Source organism: Anabrus simplex, chromosome 13, assembly GCF_040414725.1.
Source record: "Anabrus simplex isolate iqAnaSimp1 chromosome 13, ASM4041472v1, whole genome shotgun sequence".
Lineage (NCBI taxonomy): Eukaryota > Metazoa > Arthropoda > Insecta > Orthoptera > Tettigoniidae > Anabrus > Anabrus simplex.
The window spans coordinates 53,749,750-53,772,401 of NC_090277.1; the positions used below are offsets into that span (position 1 = coordinate 53,749,750).

General features: G+C 41.4%; 1 protein-coding gene across 1 annotated transcript in view; it reads left to right on the plus strand.

Annotated features, from left to right (window-relative positions):
• The first annotated feature begins 206 nt into the window (after positions 1-206).
• The window catches only part of LOC136884695 (uncharacterized), a 348,446-nt gene continuing 326,000 nt past the window's right edge, over positions 207-22,652 (plus strand). The window contains exon 1 of the mRNA XM_068230002.1: positions 207-346. The gene's annotated coding sequence lies outside the window, so the exon portion shown is untranslated. The remainder of the gene's footprint in view (positions 347-22,652) is intronic.

A 22,652-nucleotide genomic window follows, 5' to 3' on the forward strand; every position in this document is an offset into this window, starting at 1 on the left:
GTTACCTTAAAAAGGTACTGTGTTTCTTTGTGTATGTTGTAGGCACAATTTAATAACCAAATATGCCGCAAAAAATACTTCTCTTAAAAAAGTACTGGTGTTTCTTTGTTTTTGTTGTAGACATAATTTAATATGTGCCATAACGTGAGAAGCAAAGATGATATGCAAAATTTAATATCATTTTCAGAATTTACGACCCATGAACTCCCTCAAAAAGGACTAATAACTTGGACACCAAAAATCGTGCCCCGCAGTGAATTAGTGTAAAAGTTTCATTGTTGTCAAGTGAAGGCGAATACTCCGACTCGGATATGGAGGGAATCGAACCACTGCCGGATGAGATTGCGTAAGTACAAAGTACTTTGAGTGTATTGTTAAGTTTTGAGTAGAGACATAAATTTTTCGCATTAACAATAAATGCGACAAACAATATTTTGAAGCGATTTTGAAATATCTTAACGAATCATATGATTCTGGTTAAGAAATTAGTGATTTTGTTTTCGCAAATTACAGCGATTTAAAGCGACAAGACCAGATTAAAGCAAAATTTGCTTTTTTTGCGATAAGTGCGAAAATGCAGTGAAATTCTTGGAAAATAGCGATCTTGAATTCGTATTCCAATATCACGTGTTTGAAGGGATACAGAAGACAGAAAAGGGATTTATCATTTCAACAGAAGTACCTCTTCGTATGAATATTTTATAAAATTCCTTAATGGTTCGCCATATAAGGTGAAAGGGTAATTTGCTATGTAATCTTGATTAGGGGTATGTTATAGTTCTAATCGCGATTACATAAGGAATAGTGAATGATTATCAATATTGCTTCTCTTTATTTATCTATCTTTCACAGAAATAAGTCACAAATCTCACGAATTAACTTTTTTATGAGTAATTTCAGGAAAGGTTTAAAGAGAAATTAAAGCGATTGGGTTAGTCTTATTTCGCAAAACAACGCGAAAATATGTTTCCTTTTAGCGAAATCGAACATAAATTAAAGCGAAAAAATCATGCCTCTAGTTACGAGTCATTTCTCTCTCTCTCTCTCTCTCTCTTTGCGTTTAGGCCATCTGTGGACCACGGTGCTTGTGTTCTAGCTGTGTTTTTGTCTTCGTCTGCCCCTTTTAGCATACTGGATTGTGTTCTGAGTGGCCTCTTGAACCTTCCTGTTGGCCCAGTATTCCTTCATTTTCTCGCTGAATTCTTTCCTGCGCTCCTCTGACCAATTCCCGGCTCCTTTGTGGCTAGCTGATGTAAGGGATGTTAGGAAAGGTTTAGTTTTGACCATTAAACGGTATGCATTTCTGTCAGTAATGGCGGCTTGATTAATATTGAGCTCTGCAAGATCTTTGTCCACTTGTTTGGTCCAGGGGAATCCAGTAGCTTTGCCTTTGTTAGCAACCTTGAAGATCTTATGGGATAATCTATTAGGATCCATTCTGTATAGGTGTCCACAGAAAGTCAGACGTTTTCTCCTGATGGCATCTACGAGGTTTTCTTGATGCTGTTAGAGCTCATTGTTGGGTTTGTACCATCGCCTTCCATCTGGTAGGATCCTTGGCCCTATTATTCTTCTCAGGAATTTCCGTTCTTGCACTTCCAGGGCTCTCAGTGGGTTTTTTTAGTTAGGGATAGGCATTCTGCTGCATAGAGGACTGATGGTCTAACTACTGCATTATAGTGTCTCAGTTTTACATTCTTTGATAAATGCTTTGAGGCATACAGTTTTCTGCAGGCATGGTAGGCCTTGTCTAATTTGATTCTCCTTTGTTCAAGAGCCATCGTTTCACTTAGGTCCTCCGATACCCACTCTCCGAGGTACTTCACATTTTTAGCTCTCTTGATGTGTTTTGTATCACTGACTCCCATTGTTGTAAGGGCATCTTTGATGTTGGTCATAAACTCGGTCTTTCCAATGTTGATCATGAGGCCCGCTTTAGCTGCAATAGAGTGCAGTGTTTGAAGCTGCATAGTGGCCTCATGCATGTCGTTTGCTAATAAAGTACGGTCATCAGCAAAGGCCAGGCATGGAATCCTCAGGTTGTCTGATTTAAACCCCGTTCTTAATCCGGTGTTCTCAGGTAATGACCTGGTCCATTCTCTTATGATCTTTTCCAGGACACAGTTAAATAATATGCATGAGATACCATCCCCTTGCCTCACCCCTGTTTTGATTGTGAAGCTCTCTGATAATTGACCTCTAAACTTAACTTTGGAAGTGGTGTTGTGCAGGGTGGCTTGCACCAACCTATTACTTTTTTCGTTTAGTCCCAGTTCTCTTAAGGTGTTGAAGAGTGTGATCCTATCCACGGAGTCGTATGCCTTCTGGAAGTCGACAAAGATAGCTACCCACTGTCGGCATCTTTTCTTGCTATATTGAAGGATGGTCTTCAGATTTTGTATTTGTTCAGCACAAGACCTTGCAGTTCTGAACCCTGCTTGATATTCTCCTAATTCTTTATCCAGTTGTCTTGTTATGTGCTGTTCCAGAATCTTGGAAAAGACTTTATGCGATACTGAAAGGAGTGATATTCCTCTGTAGTTGCTGGGATCTGTTTTGCTTCCTTTCTTGTGGATTGGATGGATAACAGCTGATGTCCAATCATCTGGGAGCCTTTCCTTAGCCCATACGTCCAGGATTACTTTGTGTATGTGCCTGAATGTTTGTTCACCAGCTTGTTTCAACATTTCTGCCACTATTCCGTCTTCTCCAGGAGCTTTGTTGTTCTTGAGAAGTTGAATGGTCTCTCTTACTTCTTCATTGGTGGGAGGAGGGATGTCTTTGGTGTCCGGGATAGCTGGTTCTCTAACTGGGAGGCGCTGCGCAGGTTCTTCAGCATTCAAAAGTCCTTGGAAATAATCAGCTAGGGTCTTGATGCAGTCATCATCATTGAGGCACAATGATCCGTTTGTTCTCTGGAAGTGTAAAGTTTGGGGTGTGAACTGGGTCGTCTGTTGTTTTAGACCTTTGTATAAGTCTCTGGAGTTGTTTTTTCCCAAATCCTCCTCGGCTTACTTAATCAGTTCTTTGTTGTATTTTCTTTTCGCCCCTCTTATGATGCTGGAGGTGTTCTTTCTTTGTGTAATAAAGGCTTGTAGGTTGGTTTCGTTTTTATGATGGTTCCATTTGAGCCATGCTAGTCGCCTGGATTCTATAGCCTCATCGCATTCGTTTGACCACCATGGGTGCTTGTTTCCTTTAGGTCTGTTGGGGATCGTCTTCTGAGCCGCGTCTGTTATAGCATCCCGAAGTGGGTCCCAATTTGTAGTGGTGTTAATCCTATTGATGTGTTGGTTCAGACTCTCTTGGTAACTTGCATTGTCTTCTTTAAGTTTGGTGATATCAAACCTAGGAATCTTCTTTTACTTCATAAGCATAGCCTTGGTCTTATACAGCGGTTTCAGATTCATCTTAACCATGGACAGGTAATGATCGGAGTCTATGTTAGCTCCTCGTAAAACCTTCACGTTCATAATGTCGCAGTGGTGCTTCTTATCTATTGCTACGTGGTCAATTTGGAACTCGCCCATCATGCTGTTTGGGCTGCGCCACGTCATGGCCTTCCTAGGTAGGCGTTTAAAAGCCGTAGACTTCAAGAGTAATCCATACTTGGTGCACAGACTGATTAGCCGTTCCCCATTCTTGTTGGTTCTCTTATGGGCGGGGTATCTTCCTACAATCTTCCGGTATTTCTGTTCTCTCCCAATCTGAGCGTTGAAATCTCCCAGCAGTATTGTCGTATGATGATGTGGGATGTGGTCTAGTGTTTCCTCAAGGGTGTCCCAATACTTATCTGTAGTCTCTGGGTTTTTCTTGTTAGAGTCATTGGTAGGAGCATGGAAGTTAACCAAAGAGTATCCCCTATTGCTAGACCTGAAGGATATTACTGAAGTTCTATCATTGGGCGAAGAGAAGCCAAGTATGTTAGCAACTAGTTTGTGGTGTACTGCGAACCCTGTCCCCAGGAAGGGTACATTCATCATGACTCTCTTACCAGGCTTTCCCGTATATATTCTATATTCTTGAGACTCCATGGCATCTTCATCTGGGAACCTTGTCTCTTGTAAGGCTGCAATGCTGATGTTCTTGTCTTTCAGGATTTCAAGGGTATGTTTAAGTTTCACGGTCTTGATCAGCGAGTTAATATTGATCGTAGCTAGGTATGTGATGTTCCTTTTTCTTTTAGTTCTGACTGGGTCACATGAAGGCATAGGTCCCCCAGAATCCGATGACCTATATGCCCCGTCATGAACGGGGGTGGATTGGTTACCACCTGGGGATTTATCATTATTGTTTTCGTACTTCATGTTTGATACAGTCTATCATACAAGTGTGTATAGTTGGTCACCCGAAAGTGACGAGTTGTTGACTATCAAGGTTGTAAGCCTTGAAGCCCCCAGCACTGATCAGTTCACTGACCCAGTTTCCCGCTGGGATTGGTTACCCAACCTTCCACTGGGTTGCTCAGCTTAACAGGGACACCTCTTGTAGGTTACGTGCTGGAGTTGGAGTGAAAGAGGCTAGTTGGATTGTCTTGCTGAATCCAATATTTTATGTTGCAGATACCCGGCAACGACGCATTTCACTCCCATTTGCCCGGAGCCACAAGGACTCCTCCCAGGTTAATTCCAGGGACCTCATTTCTCTCTATACTTGGATTAATTATTATTATTATTATTATTATTTTTTGCTAGGGGCTTTTACGTCGCACCGACACAGATAGGTCTTATGGCGACGATGGGATAGGAAAGGCCTAGGAGTTGGAAGGAAGCGGCCGTGGCCTTAATTAAGGTACAGCCCCAGCATTTGCCTGGTGTGAAAATGGGAAACCACGGAAAACCATATTCAGGGCTGCCGATAGTGGGATTCGAACCTACTATCTCCCGGATGCAAGCTCACAGCCGCGCGCCTCTACGCGCACGGCCAACTCGCCCGGTTATTTATTTTTATTTTTATTGATAAGTTTTGACATTTGGCTCCCTGCGGTTGGTTGCTCTTTACGAATGTAATATTGTAGGTTAGATCTCGACGTAATTGTCGCTTTTACAAAGTTAGTCTGTTTTCATTTTGCAAATATCGCCGAGTGAATGTCAGTTTTCACACACTCGCTAGGCTCTACTTGAGATAGCGAACTTGTAGTTGTTTAGAAGGCCTATTTTGGATTTAAATTCTTAGTTTTCCTTGATGGCACGTAAATGAGAGTCCCAGGGTGAAAACTATGTAATTTAACTCCTCTATTTCCGAGAATACCCGATGAGTCGGGAAATCTCTATTGCACTGGCCGAGAGGGCGTATTTATTTATTTATTTATTTATTTATTTATTTATTTATTTATAAAGTGGTGAACTTACGGCTCTTGGTGCTCTCTTACACTTAAGCACACACAATGTTTATTTTTTTTACAGCATTATTTTAAAATATCATGGTAATCAATAATAATTAATGAGATAAGACGAGTAAATCAAATAAGGACTAACAAAGTACAAGTAATTAACATAATAATACTAATAATAACGGCGTGTGGCCTCGGAAGAGACCTGGTGCAGATCATTCGAGTTGACACCTTATAGGCGACCTGCACGTCTATGAGGATATGGCCCCCTACCTATGAAGAATTTTGGTTATGAAGGCGGCACACACACACACTTAGCCCCTGAGCCATCGGAATTAACCAACGAAGGTTAAAATCACTGATCCGGCCGGGAGTCGAACCCGGCATCCCTAACTATTTAGCCATGGAGCCGGACAATTAATTAAGATTACTATTAATAAATAAAAAGTATAGGATAAATAGGGAGTAGAAAATAATAGAAGAATATAAAATGAAGAACCTCTAGTCAGAAGAGAAACCCTCTCGTTAATGAATTTAGTTTTAACATTTAGAGTCGGAGTAATTTAGAAAGGGAGGGAGAATTTCGCTTCGTAAGAAACGAATTTTTAGTTAGTTACTTAGTTAGTTAGTTTGTTAGTGAGTTAGTAAAAATGAAATGTCGTATGGCTTTTTTAGTGCCGGGATATCCCAGGACGGGTTCGGCTCGCCAGGTGCAGGTCTTTCTATTGGACACCCGTAGGCGACCTGCGCGTCGTAATGAGGATGAAGTGATGATGAAGACAACACATACACCCAGCCCCCGTGCCATTGGAATGAACCAATTAAGGTTAAAATCCCCGACCCGGCCGGGAATCGAACCCGGGACCCTCTGAACCAAAGGCCCATACGCTGACCGTTCAGCCAACCGGACAGTTAGTTAGTTGGTTAGTTAGTTAGTTAGTGACATTTTATTGTTCAATTTGGAAAAGGCCGAAAGATGTAGTTTTCTTGTCAAAACAGTTCATAAGTGAGCCAAAGGCCTCGATGTTTAAATCGTGTATTCGGCTTCTTGGTTCTTACGACCGGTTTTAGGAGTAGGATACCAGGCAGGGGCGTAAGTATAAATTATTTTCGGGAGGGGGGAGATATTAAATATTAAAATTTTAGGACTTCTGTGAGATAGTGTTGGGTGCGTATTGTGAAATTAAAACGTCCAAAATAACACAATTATTAAGACACAATTGTATTCATGTTGATATTTACAATAGCAGACATCTCCTGGGTTTTTTGGCCAGCTCATGGATTCTATTTTCTACGGTCACATGTTTTTTTTAAAATACAAAAATGCTGTGGTATAGTTGAATAATAATCACTGATGCTCATTGACACTCAGTAGAATCGAGCTGTGCGCATTATAACAGGAATGATTAGAACTATTCCCGCTTTCTGGTTACCTATTGGCACTCACATAGCTCCTCCATAAAGCATGCTTGTATAAGCATATATGTAACAACATCTCACTGTATATCCACGACGACATTCCTTGCCATCAGAAACAGGCTTCGTTCCCGTTACCGCCCACCCAGAAATACAAGTGAGCTCGTTGAATATAGATTTAATACGAACGACCGAAGACTTGAACAACTTAAAATGCCCTGCATCATGACCAAACTTCCAGGATGAATTAAATCGTAGAACCTGGTCTATTCTCCACACATTACAGAACAATGACATTGCGCTGACTCGCTGCATAAACGGAGCGGAAGATCTACTCCAAGTTGGATTCTTCTTCTTCTACCGCTTTTCCCATACCTATGGGGTCGCGGGTGCGAACTGTGTCACACATATGTGAATTTGGCCCTGTTTTACGGCTGAATGCCCTTCCTGACCCCAACCCTATATGGAGGGATGTAATTACTTCTGCGTGTTTCTGTGGTGGTTGGTAGTGTAGTGTAGTGTCTGAATATGAAGAGGAAAGTGTTGGAACAAACACAAACACCCAGCCCCCGAGCCAGAAGAATTAATCAAACACGATTAAAATGCCCGACCCGGCCGGGGATCGAACCCGGGACCCTCTATACCGAAGGCCATTCAGCCAATGAGTCGGACCCTCTCCAAGATGGATTGTGGAGCAGAAAATCAAACAGTAGTTGAAAATTGCCACCTCACCTGGTGACCCATCTGAGCTCCTGATGGCATGACAAGAGCAACTGGCTACATTGCAGATTCAGACATTAGTCTGTGACCACTTTTCTATCAGATGCGGATAAAATACTGAAGAGTGGAACTAAAGAATGATTACAACTACCAGCAGACGTTCCGGATCACATGATATACACCGAAAGGAAATATAAAGGCCTCGGTTTGTTTCGCGCCACTTGGGAAGCCAAACTACACCATATTAACATCTGTAATAAATTATCGCTTGCAAATAACGGCTACATTAATGCAACTAGGAACCTGGAACAAGAACGTACAATTTGTTTGCAAGATCTAGGCATAGAAATGAATGATCGTGTTATGTCCAAAAATAGCCATCTTCCCAATGTAAGGAACGTCCGACAGATATTACGAGACAGAGAATTTCAGTCATGGACGAAGTTGCCGCACAAAGGAAAGGGCGTTGGACTCTTCCAGGAATACACGCCAGGGAACAAATGGATAAGAGATCACCGAGGCTTATCCTGTGCGGAATGGAGAGAGGCCATCAAGATGACAGCGAATGTGTGCGTCGTTCGCTCCGTGCCAGGAAGGTCCCAGGACAACACCCTCTGTCGGCGTTGCCACAGAGAGCACGAAACTCTTGCCCATGTCCTGGGAGCCTGTCCTCACGGGGAGGTATTGAGAAATTCCCGCCATCAACAATACGACACATGATTGCGACCTCGCTGAGGGATCATGGTTTCACGGTGCACGAAGAGGTCTCTGGCCTAGCTTCCGACGGGAGTAACAGGCGTATTGACATGATAGCTTTTCAACCTGCTAGCAAGCAAGGACTAATCTTAGATCCCACAATACGCTTCGAGTCGCACGTTGGCCAGGCTGAAGAGGTGGACGCCGAAAAGAAGTCAGTTTACCAGCCAACTGTAAACTACTATAAAGATAAATATCACATAGACAATATTTCCGTCCATGGACTCATGATCGGAGCTCGAGGCACAATCCCTAAATTTCTTGTACAGCTATGGGATTCTCTCGGCCTCAGCCGGACACGACTTCACGACATCGCTATCGCCGCAATACGAGGTTCAGTGACCATACTCCGCAATCATCTATATAGCATTTGAACAACAATATTGCAAATTTATTCCTGAGCCTTGTGATTTTTCTACCTGGCACAATAGCAAAGTCAACAGTGACTTAGAAAACAAAATACCGTGCAGTCGACATACTTTGTCCTTGTGGCAGCCTCCGCATGGGGGAAGTTTGTAATAATAATAATAATAATAATAATAATAATAATAATAATAATAAAGAAATATAAAATACAGCTTCATTGTAAATCTCTGGTAATAGTTACGAAACATTTTCCTTTCTACGTTATCTATAGGCTAGTGTTAGTTAAGAAACTCATTTCTTTATTTCCTTTAGTTAATATTGAGTTTTACCGAGTAAGTGGCTGTGCGGTTTGGTATCAGCTTGAATTCGGCAGGTAGTGGGCTCGAACCCCACTGTCGGCAGCCTTGAAGACGGTTTTCCGTGATTTTTTATTATCACACCAGGTAAATGCTGGGGCTGTACCTTAATTTTTTTCCCGCTCCGACCCCTTTTCTATCCCATCATCGCCATAAGACCTACCGGTGCCGGTGCGACATAAAGCAGATTGAAAAACGAAAAACTGTCATCACTCGTTATACGCGTTCTCGCTATAACGGGATTTAAAAGATATAAATAATTATATAAAATATTTTAAAAACATACAAGTTAGATTGTGGATTCACAATCACCCTGAGGACGATTTCGCTACCGAGTGTGCGACGCTGCAAGGTGGCGTGTAATCAGCAGTTGATCCTGAACCCGAACTTACCAGTTCAGCACATGCGGTCGTTGATATGGCTAGATCTATTGGATTTGAGAACGTAGACGAGGCAAAAGTGGACGAATTCCCCCAGTCCCACTTTGCAGAACTCGTCATTGAAGACCTTCTTTAAATGGAGAAAGAAATGAATGGTGAAGAGGAAGAGGCTCAAATTTGCGAACCTATTAAATAGCATACAACAAGACATATGACTGACTTTTTAAATCACATTCATCATGCAATCAAAACATTTGAAGATAATGACACTAACGGGAACAGAAGTGCTCAATTTGCCACAGAGATTCACAATTCTGTAGCTTGCTAGAAATAACTGTAAAGGGAGAAGAAGAATGCTAGCCGCCAGCTGAGTCTCGACCACTTCATAAAAATAAAAAATAACAATCCTCAATTTGCTGTCCCAGGACCTTCAAGAGAACCAGAGTTGGATAATCCAGACTCACCAGATGCAGTCATTTCATCATCAGACTGAAGACTCTCAAAAATAAGAACGTACATAGAGTTTCACACTGTACTAATGACATGAATTAAAAAACTTGCACTTGTTTACGACACGCAGTCTTCTTTATCTTTTTCTTGTATTACCTATCTCCTAACTAACCCATATTTTAGTGCGTTCACATTATGCATTTTCGTATCACGCAATGATTACTCGGAACCAATTAATCGCGTAAAGCGAGGGATACCTGTATATAGGTAGTGTGCCTGCTTAATTGTTGTGATGTGATATTAAAGAGCCCGGATTTTTATGCATTAACCCATTCCAGTCTGGGCCTTAATATCCCTAACAAACGTTCTGGACTGGGCACTTTTAAGGATCTTTAAAATATTATATCTCTGTACCTGTAGGAGATATTGACATGTTTCTTTTTTCTTTGTGCTTGTTTGAGCATCTAATTTCCAAAAACGCTCTTTGTATCATGTCAACTATCACTCGACATTTTAAAATTGTTTATATATTATACCATGTTTTGCGAATGGAGGAAAGGTCTGACGGATAACAAAGCAAGTACATTTTTCTGAAATACAGTAATATTTACCCTATTTCGCTAATATAAAATGTGCATTGCAATTATAAAACAACAACGATAATAAGTACGATATAAAAATAATAATTTTTCAATAATAATAATAATAATAATAATAATAATAATAATAGTAATAATTACAATAATGAAAATGGGTGCTCTTACGAAATTTTATTTTAATTGATAATTTTTTTAAGTAACTCAAATGTAAAAATATTGTTCCATTTACCACAAAAGACTTCTGAGAAAGAGAAAATACAGTCTTCTAAACAGACATCTTTACGAATATGTAGACAATCTTACGTATTCACCCAAAATGAAACACGCGGGATCATGAGCTAGGCCGTAATACGAACTCCAATCATAATGAAATGCAAGAAGTTGTTTCGAATTCATATGTCAATAATATGTTCATTTGCACATAAACTTATAATATATCATAAAATATCGAAAATATCACTTTCGTCAAGCACATGTTTGCGGCGAGAAGCCATGTCTTAGAGCTTACTGAGTGACAACTTCTACTGATGCATGCTGTTCAAATATATCGTAAATGCTCTGAATTAGACATATAATACTGCCATCTGCTTAAATACTCTCGTAACTAATATATTAGGAAACACGGTGTAACCCCCAGAATGCGTGCATAGCTCGTTCTCGATTTTTAGCGAATTGTCAAACCTTACTACGGGCTATGCCCGCAGCGCGTCCTGAACGTAATTTCGGCCGCTGCGAGCATGCTCGCAGTTAGACCGGAAAGAGTTAATAGGTTAGAATGAAAAGTTTCTGAAGCGAGCAGCAAGTACAGTCTACCTTCATAACGATTATGCTATGGGGTTTGCATGAACATTAGGGGTACGGCCCATCAGAACTCCTATAATTTGTTACTTTTGCTACATTATGGATGCGCGGGTAGCCGACACTTCATATTAACCAAATTTAGTTTGCAATCTAACCTGTTACGGCATGAAAATCCAGGCTTTGGCCATATTATCCATACGCTAAATAAATAAATAAATACCGTATATTAAATGAATAACAGAACAATATTGAAAACACAACCTTATTAATGGTCGTTGAATGTAGAACATTTATGATTTGTCCTAAATAGATACTGATAAGGCTACAACCAGGTGTCACAGTGACCCGATTGACAGGCGCACGGAAGCTGTTTAGTATGTGAAGTACGTATTTCTAGTACGTGGCGCCATTGTACTTGAGTAACTCTCAGCTGGCACCGCTCCTGAAGGACAACAGTAGCTCCCTGTCGGGCCCTTACAGAAGTGTTATTCCGACGCATAATTTTTCGAGTGTTGTTCGTGGAAGGTATCAATTCAATGATGCATTAGGGTGAGCAGATGTACTACACTTGATGTTTTCTTGCTTTAGTTTTTTTAATGAACATTTATGTATTTCGAAAAAAAGACACATTCTAATTTCAAATTTGGTATTTCAAGGGAGTTGTGAAATGTTTTCCGAAAGTGTGAAAATTTTTTAGCGGTATTGTGAATTTCTGAAGATTGGAATTCGTTTATTTTCAGTACCAGGTCATAATGCAAATGAATAGAGGTTGTTTTCCTTATTTCTGCCTAATGGACTGATATTCGCAATAATTTAAACATCGAATCAGTGATACGTTTGTTATTTCTGAAGTACAATAATTTGAAACATTTTGTAAGCAGATAATTTTATACTTCTTTTATTTATTTATTTATTTATTTATTTATTTATTTATTTATTTATTTATTTATTTATGATTTTCTGTACATGGCGGGGCTCAGGCTATGAAGCCTGCTATAATGTCAAACCATACAATTATACACCTGCATAAACTGAGCATTATAACTACTTAAAATCAATCAATCAATCAATCAATCAATCAATCCTGATCTGCAATTAGGACAGTAGCCCTCGTGGCAGATTCCCTACCTGTTGTTTTCCTAGCCTTTTCTTAAATAACTGCAAAGAATTTTGAAAAGTTTTGAACATCTCCCTTGATAAATTATTCCAATCCCTAACTGCCCTTTCTAGAAATGATTATTTGCCCCGATTTGTCCGATTCCAACTTTATCTTCATATTGAGATTTTTCCTAATTTTAAACACACCACTCAAACTTACACGTCTACTAATGTCATTCCACGCCAGCTCTCCACTGACAGCTGCAAACATACCGCTTAGTCGAGCAGCTTGTCTCCTTTCTCCCATGTCCTCCCAGTCCAAACTTGGCAACATTTTCGTAACGCTACTCTTTGGTCGGGAATCAGCCAGAACTGATATTTTCAATTCTCGTATATTCATAAAAAATTATTTGATTCTGATTTTGATTTGATTTTAATTTTAATTTTGATTTTGATTTTAATTTTAATTTTGAGTTTGAGTTTGAGGTTGAGGTTGATTTGAGTTTGATAGCGTTCTGCTCCATCAAATAGTTCAATTTTTCCACGTTCTTTAGTCCAATTTTTGTGGAGTGGCTGTATTAATTATGTCCATACCTACAACATGACCACAGATATTCCAGTAATTATCATTCCAGTGCTCCTATAAAGAAAGGATGAAGAATCAGGCGAGTCATAACATTATGACAACACTGTACTTTCACTTAATTCCTCCACGAACCAGATTGTCGTGAGCAGAGAAAATTGCTTGTTAATTTGCAATCAGTACAGAAGTTAATTAATAGCTGTTATTCCGTTGTAGGTGCTCTACATTTTTGGTAATGTAATAATAAGTGTATTGGTCTTACTTCCCACTGACTACCCACACGAAGCTGGCGTATTTTAGTGCTTTGACAGTCCACAGAACTGAGCCGGGGTAAGCACTACAGTTTGAGCCACTCAGTCCGATGATTATAATAATAATTTTTATTATTATTATGATAGTTACTAACAGACCCCAGATTTGTATGCAGTAATAGGTTAGAATCCAAATGAATATGGTTATTAGAAAGTGTCGGTTAGCCCGTTCTTCTGTAATGTAGCGAGAGCAACATAAATTCTGGGGTTCTGATGGGCTGAACCCCTAATGTTTATGCAAAACTCATAGCGCGACCGTTGTGCAGTTTAGACTACACGTGTTACTCGCTTCAGCAAATCCGAGTTATAATTGATTAATATGTTGAATCCTCAGCCCGAAGCTGATTGGAGCCTAGTCTAAGTGTTGCTGAAGAGGAGTTCTACATAAATGTGGGTTGATGCAGTTTCCCGTTGGTTTCCTCACTGGATCAGCCGTTGCCTTTACATATCAGTCCAAAGCACAAACCAACCGACCCTACGGAAAACATCGTCACTCCATTCATAACAGGGTCTGGCTGCGTAAGGAATGGCATCATTAGTATCACTCATACTTTCATATCGCCAAGACCAAGAATAAGACTGAGACAGAAAAATCATAGTAACAAACTTGATCAAGCCGAAACCAGGAGAGACAGTACAATCTACACACTGTATCTCACTAGGGATGCATCTTGGCGGTTATAATCCAAAACAAACCCTATGGCGAAACAGACTCGAAGGGCCTTGGCCTATCAAGCGACCCCTGCTCAGCCCGAAGGCCTGCATATTACGATGTGTTGTGTGGTCAGCACGATGAATCCTCTTGAGCGTTATTGTTTGATTTCTAGACCGGGTCCACTATCTCAGCGACAGATAGCTTGTCAGTTTTAATCACTCAGGCTGAGTGGACCTCGAACTAGCCCTCAGATCCAGGTAAAAATCTCTGACCTGGCCGATAATCGAACCCGGGTCTTTCGTATGAGAGGCACGCACGCTACCACTACTACACCGCGGTACCGGCTGGCAGTAATAGTCTAATAATAATAATAATAATAATAATAATAATAATAATAATAATAATAATACGTGCAACAAAATATGCCTTTCCCAAAACACCAAGATACCGTATGTAACTATGAAATGGTTCTGAAGTCGGTAGTTAAGTGTGCAGCTGAAACCCTGTCCCTAAATGCCAATAAATGACACCTCGAAGAAGCGGAGAAAAAAGGCCGCAGAATCTTTAGAGGAATCATGGAATCCTAGTACAAGAATGACATCTACCATAAAAGATCCAACAAGGAAGTCTACAACAAAATATATATAAAATTACTCACACGATCCGCATAAGACGGGGAATATTTTACAGTCACGGAAACAGACTGACAAAAAAATTCTTTCATTTTTTTATTCCAAAGGCAAAACCACGTTTTCTTAGTTTAGAAACACCAAAGAAGACTTCCAAATCCCAGAAATCAAACCCGAAGACGTCTTTGACAGAGATCTTTTCCGAAAAATGATTGTAACGAACGGGCGAAAAGAAGACACGGTGTCTCTCGGACAGAGGAACGCAAGCAGTCTTACTCGCGAAGAACGAGGGAATTTTGAGCATAAACAAAAGCAAAGTTCACTACCAAATGTAGCAAGACTTGACGTGGTCCTCGATGGCCCTACCGAATAAATTATGAGAGGCAGGTAGTTTGTGGAACCGTAGCCCAGAGTTGGCTGAATTGATATAAATAAATAGCATAAATATATTAATAATAATAATAATAATAATAATAATAATAATAATAATAATAATATGTATGTAGGCCTATGTCTACATTTTAGTCGCATTTCCATATACGGGGTCGGAGATGAGGTGAGATTAAATTATATGGCAAGTTTTACGGCCGGATGCCCTTCCTGACATGTGAGGATGATATGAATGATCGCGAATAAAACTGGGCAAGGGGATTGAAGGAACTTCTTGTGGTTCCGGCATTTTCCTGGAAGTGAAAATGGGAAATCTTAGAAAATCATTCCCAGGACGATGAGTCCATTGTTCCACAGAGATGGGCAATGAATGATTAAGAAAACACACTTATTTAGCATTTTTCAGACTTGTAAATACTATCCGAACAGTTTCATGCATTTTTTTTAATCCACTGTGATTCATAATAATGTTCATGTTTCTCAAACATGTTTCATCACATTTTGAAATAACTTTTGATGTATAGTGAAAATGAAAACCTACAACCTGCTTTCCAGTCTTTGACCAGGTCAGCGATGTAATGAATGAATCAGATATAGGCTGTTATTACGATGGGGTCGCCACTCGCAAAGTGATTTACATTAATGAGTGATAGTTGCTATGAAGTGATAATGGAGAGTGTTGCTGGAATGGAAGCTGACAGGGAAAACCGGAGTACCCGAAGAAAACCTGTCCCGCCTCCGCTTTGTCCAGCACAAATTTCACACGGAGTGACCGGGATTTGAACCACGGTATCCAGCGGTGAGAGGCCGGCACGCTGCCGACTGAGCCACGGAGGCTCTGGATGTATAGCATTTATCCATAATTAAACATTGTCACATAAAGTTCCTTTAAATATGGTACACTTATTTTTCTTTCTAAAAACTGTTTCTCTGAACTGAAAAAAATACCCATGAAAATTCTCATTTCCGTTTTTATTATCTGACTGCATTAGCTTACTTATTTCGTCCTGTGTAATTTTTGATGTAGATAAGGGACTTGTGTGCAATAGAACGTCATCAGTCTTGCGTCTGTTTCTAACAATGTTTCTTTTATAGCCCACAAACCACGAAGTTTCCGAAGACGTTGAAGTGCCAGAATTTTGTCGAATAAGAGTTATTTTACGTACCTGCGAATTTATTGGCACGTGGTAAATAACACCTGACTGAGACGGGATCGAATCCTCTTACTTGTGCTCAAGAAGCTTGCGCTCAGCCAGCTCGACTAGGTTTGCCTCGTTCTAGGTGAGATGAAGTGATACTTTGTGAATAGCGCTGTGTTCTTGTTTTGTTTTGTGGTGTCGTCGGGCTCCAACCCCAACTCACAGTCCATGGTGACTTACCTGTTAACAATGTTTTCATTCCTCCCCTGAAGGGGGGAGGCGGGCCTCCTAGACGATGACGCCGTCTCTCAGATGAGAGATTTGTATCGGTGAAGGAGATGTGCGGATAAGGTGAGGGGGTTGGCGGCCGTGGCCTATATTAGGAACTGTCCCGGCATTCACCTTAATTCAGGAGAATGGAAAACCACGGAAAACCACGGAAAACCTTTCTCAACACAGCCGACGGTGGCGACCAAAGCCTCTCCGTCTCCCGAATACAGAGGCGTAGAGCTACGGTAGAGCTCGGTTGGCCGATGGGAGTGTAGAGCTGTCGGACCACGAACCAGCCGTGATCACTTGTGGGTCGAGACCCACGCTGTATCCACCGATGTACCTGTTTCATGAATGACCTACAAATGAATTACTAAAATAGGAACATAGCCCAGTACAAGAGTACAGGAATGACAAGTTTGAAATACTAGTCCTCTGCCATCTACTTCCAGCCCCTCTAAAAAGAAGGTATGGGAAACCTTCCTAAACGCACCGGGCAATCCCATATTCCCTTTCGGCACTGGTTACCCTGTTGCGGTCGTACCAAGACATCCGCGGTGCTAAACCCACTGCCGCTCAAGTGCCACTGTCACCTTCAGTCCATGGCCGCCTGCAAGGCTTTCAAGGTGGAAAATGCAAAACTTAATGGAACCATTGACATCATTAGGTATCCAATGAATAAAAATATTGACGCGCAGTCGAGAGAGAATTCATCTGGAGAAACGTAGTCTTCCAAATGTCCATTTGAATGGCCAGTCATGCAAACGCCCACTTTGCATACCCCCTTCAAAGAACTATATTATTGCAGCCACTTCTTATAACGTTAAGGACCGACCGCATTGTTAATGTTCCGGAACATTAGGAGCTTGAGGTGGAGTGTTTCGGTACAGTGTGCCGGCACACGGGACACGGGACTGTAATGCGCAGAGGAGAGACCTTCGTGAGGCAACATGACATGCTCCGCTTCAGCAGGAATGTGCTGTTGCACCGAACGTGCTGTGTGTAGTTACGGCCAGCGTAAAGCTGCACGGAACGTGAAGAAACAGTCGGAACACTGAAATTCGCGCTCAGTAATAACGTTTGAAGGCTGCTTCTAGGTGAAAATTTTTCGATCAATATGAAATACACATAACAAGGTTACAACGGCAGTACAGGTGTTTAAAAGTAACTAATCCAAGGATATTTTCACCAGTTGAATGTATCAGCCTATATTGTGAGTAATTAGGGCCACGACAAAACTTCACGGCACATGGGAAAGCAGTCGGAACTCTGAAATAGACACCAATAGAATCATGTCTAAATGTTGTTTTTAGGATAAGGATGTTTTCATTCATTCTGAAATACACCTGTCACAATTACACTGGCAGTAGGTGTGTTTACAAATGTCACAATGTTATTTTCACCAATTAAATATATACTAGCACAGTGAATAAACAATCGTCAGGTCTCTATTTACTTACACAATATAGAAGCAAAACACGAAGATAAAAATTAAGCACTATATAAAGCGGAACAGGAGATTAAAAATAAAAATAGGTCTATACAAGCAGAACACGAAAATAAAATTTTACAATGTTTAAGTTTCAAATGTCTCGTCATTGTGCCGGTTGAAGATCCCTTTGCAGAAAAATAGAAGAACATGTCACTCTGTCCGGTTTTATTCTAGTAGAAAAGTCGTAAACAGGACACCGGTGCGTCATTATTCAAAGTTTACCGTCTTTCGTACGGTATATATTACTAGGCTTCAATGAAAACACTCTTATAAAAGATAACGCATTAAGTTATCCGCATGTACCAAAGGCCAGTTGCCGGTGCAACGGAACTCACAGAACAAAGAGTATACGACAGGACACGGAACACTCCAGCACATGGCGGCACACCGCCGGTATCGACAGTCAGCTAGTAGGTGAAGGGCAGTGCATAGTAGCGCTTCTGACGGGACAGCGAGTCGCTGTCTCAGTCTCGCTTGAGAATGTTTCGGAACAACTGACGCTCCGTGTTCCGGAACAGCGGAGCATAACTATGCACCGGCACAGTGTGCCGGAACTGGGACATAGTTCACATTACGCACTTCCAAGTTTGACCATGTTCTCACCATCTTTCAACTGATATTGCGATGGTCTGACATAACATACGGTTTCTCTAACACCTATACGATAAAGCTGTGGTGTCCTGCTTCGGTCCTGGAGGAAAATTCGATTACGAGGAGGGAGCTCTTGTTAACTAAATTTTGGAAGCGCCTTCATATTAAAGACCTGTCCTTCACTGTCTACATTTCGTTTCGATTTTCCAAATTTGTATTTGGTTCACTCAAGGTGTCGTATATTCATAATTTATGTTACTTAATTATTTCCTAATTTGTTTACTTTTCTGCCTGCTGAATATCAGTTTTCGTGGCTTCCCATTTTAACACCAGGCAGACGCTGGAACTGTTCATTAATTAAAGCAATGGCCGCTTCCTTCCCGATTCTAGCACTTTCCTATCCTGGCTTCGACAAAAACCATCACTGCGAGTGCGACGTTAAAGAAGTAGAAAAAATATCTGCCTCCCCCTCCGTCAGCTGCTGGGGGAGGTAGAAAACATCCACAGTATCCCCCGACTCTCGCAAGAGGAGAGTCGTGTTTCGTGCCCTGTTATTGCTACAGTGCCAAGCGCCGTGAGTGCTTCATTTATCTTGTATGTAATCTTCTGTATATTAAAAGAGATCACTAAAAACAGCTTTGGCAAATCCGTCCGTCCCTTCTACTGGACCTATTTGTTTCATTTTTTCTTTTCTTGTCTCCGGAATCACCTGCCAGTGAATCATAAGACGCTGATAGGTCTCTAAGTTCAGCCAACTTTGAGTAATCATAAAATCAAATCATTAAATGATCACTCCAATAATTGCAGGCGAAGGCTTACCCTAACCCGCAATACATTGTCTACTTAGCAGGTTGCTAAGCGACTAACACTTGCATTAATATTTTGACACCATGTTTGATTACTACCTGCCAAGCCAGAGGGTATACACTTCCTCCGATCATGAAAGAATACTATTCCCTGCTAGATACTCTTTGATTCCCTAACCTTTCCCAGCTTCCAAATATATTCAACAGATGGCAGATCGTTCCTAATAACTTACTTTCCTCTAAAAGAAAAAAGTCTACGTACAAACGACCCCATGAGGACATACGACTTAGACGTTAAATGAGAACACCTATCGAAGGAGAAGCTAGCTACGCTAGAAAGAGTGAAGGCTATGTATCTTAAGAGTTCTCTGTCTGGCAAATAACGCTCATTAGAGACTAACCTATGACCTCACAAAACAACCGTTCTATATAGAATAACTTGGATTAAAAATAGCATTGCCTTCTACGACACAATACCAAGATTTACATCAAGAACTGCAGAATTAAAACAAATGGAATAAATCGATAGATTTTTACCAAACAGATGGGATGATCACGTCAGCATAGATGAATTCTGACTGCGAACTGGTGCTTCTTATTAGATTTTCATAAAACGATAGAAAAGGGCAAACAAAAGGGTAGGATTACGACACGCTCGTCATAAAGAATATTGGGGAGCAGTACAGGTCCAATAGTTTATTTTTCAGATCATGTAATGATGCACCAGGCCAAAAGCTAATAAATATACCGTATTTACGCGAATAATCCCCGCACCCTAACTTTAGGAAGGCTGATTTTGAAAAAATACCAACATTGACTCAAATAAAACCCGCACCCCAATTTCGTAACTCATTTTTTTAAAATATGCGGGTATTATTCGAGTATTTGTTTTTAAAATTCCAACCTTTCGTCATTGGTAGAACCAAGGAACTAGTAGCAGGCTATGGTTAGAAGAATGTGGTTAGTCCAGTTTTCCTTCAAAGGATGCGGAGCACACTCTTCGCGAAACTTCAAGATTTTCTGCGATTTGTGACTTTTAAGCGGCAAAAACCCAGAAGAGCCCTGTCTAGAAAGTTCTGTAGGTATGTCACTCGCTCAGAACAACACCACTTTGTGCTGAATTTGACTGTCAGAACTCCAGTGGCCTTGCTGTAGTCGCTGGAAGTGAAGCAGACTATGTAAGATTGCAAAACTCGTTTTGACAACCTGACTGGAACTTGATCCCTTTATATTAACTGTACACGATAGATACCGGAAAGAGTTCACGTCGTATGATGATGATGATGATGATGATGAAGGCGGCACATACACCCAGACCTCGTGCCAGGGGAATTAACCAGTTATGGTTAAAATTCTCGACCCTGCCGGGAATCGAACCCGGGACCCCCGTGACCAACTTTACCATGAAATTGGAGGTCGTGTGATGATGAGGGTGATTGTTGTTTGAAGGTCATCCACCCCTAATGGTACGAGTTGCAACGAAATGAAACGATAATTTAAACTTTTCAAAATCTATCCACTGACTAGAATCTAAAACAAATGACGATGAAAAAAAATTGACCATGAATCCAAAACAATCAGTAGGTTCACTTCACAATGCGTTGTTTTCTGACATGATGCTTGTCTAAAGGGGTACAAAATCCAGATTACCGACCCCTCATAAATAGTACTAACCACAGGTATCCTTGACTCATGGTGTCGCTCACATAGTGGTATTAATCATAGGCAAAATAAGCCCACGGTGTATCACATATTATGGCATCACCCACTGGCAACAGAGACTCGTGATGTTCCGCACATAATGGTACTAAAAATGCCGTATGGCTTTTAGTGCCGGGAGTGTCCGAGGATATGTTCGGCTGGCCAGGTGGAGGTCTTTTGATTTGACGCCCATAAGCGACCTGGACGTCATGATGAAATGAAATGAAATGAAATGAAATGAAATGAAATGTCGTATGGCTTTTAGTGCCGGGATATCCCAGGACGGGTTCGGCTCGCCAGGTACAGGTCTTTCTATTTGACTCCGATAGGCGACCTGCGTGTCGTGATGAGGATGGAATGATGATGAAGACAACACACACACCCAGCCCCCGTGCCATTGGAATTAACCAATTAAGGTTAAAATCCCCGACCCGGCCGGGAATCGAACCCGGGACCCTCTGAACCAAAGGTCAGTACGCTGACCGTTCAGCCAACGAGTCGCACAGGATGAGATGATGATGGACACGACACATACACCCAGCCTCCGTGCCAACGGAATTACCCAGTGATGGTTAAAATTCCCGACCCTGCTGGGAATCGAACCCGGGCCCCTTGTGGTCAAAGGCCACCCTGCTCGCCATTTAGCCACGGAGCCGGACATAGTGGTATTAATGACGAACAATGCGCAAATCCCTGGTGTTCCTCACATAGTGGTACTACTCATAAGTAACGCAGACGCATTCTGAACACAGTGGAACCAGCACATTCGAGCCCAACGCTCCGCACCTTCTCCCACTAGACACTCGTCTGTGCTCGTGAGCGCACCCTCCCCCGCCTCGGTGGAATGTACACAATGGTATTATTCGCAGGCAACGCCCAGGCCCGTGGTGTTCCTCACATAATGGTACTTATCACAAGTAGTCTTATGGTTCTAGGTCCATCATCCCTTGGTCACCCCATTTAGTCGCCTCTTACGACAGGCAGGGGATACCGTGGCTGTCGTCTGCTTCCCCCAACACACAGGGGGTCACATTGTATCATGTAGCAAGACATCGGTATTAGAGATTGGATTTGTCCTTTACTCTCAATGTTAGTCCACCCAAATGAACAATTTCATCAGACGATTGTCCGACTACATTACTGAGTTGTCAGTGTCTTTGCCTTCGATCCTTGGGGTCCCAACTTCGATTCCCGGCCGGATCGAGGGATTTTAATTTTGAACTTGCCTCAGAGCTGAGTATTTTATGCTGTCTGTCTTACAAAGGCTACACCTAGCTAGCAATAGCCATACGGAATTATTATTATTAAGATTATTATTATTGTTGTTAATGGTAGCGCTAAATTGGTAGTGTGCTAGCCTTTGGTCGCCGGGGTCCCGGGCGCGATTCCTGGCACGGTGGAAATTTTAACCATCATTGGTTAATTCCACTAGCACAGGGGCTGGGTGTATGTGTCGTCTTCATCAACATTTCATTCATCACGAAGCGCAGGTCGCCTAAGGGAGTCAAATCAAAAACCTGCACTGCCGAGCCGAACTTGTCCTCGGACACTCTCGGCACTAAAAACCATACGCCATTTCATTTCATTATTATTACTATTTCTGGTATCGCTGGAGCCACCCAGTCTCATTTTGATTTCGGCCGTGAGTTTAAGGACAGATGTCTTCGCTCACGGCACGTAAATTATGAGACAAAATTTCAACCCAGGATCAATCGGGATTTGAACCCCAGTCTTCGCGCTGGAAAGCCAGTAACTAAGCCATTAAGCTAATCACACCGAACATGTCCTCAGACACTCCTGGCAATAAAAGA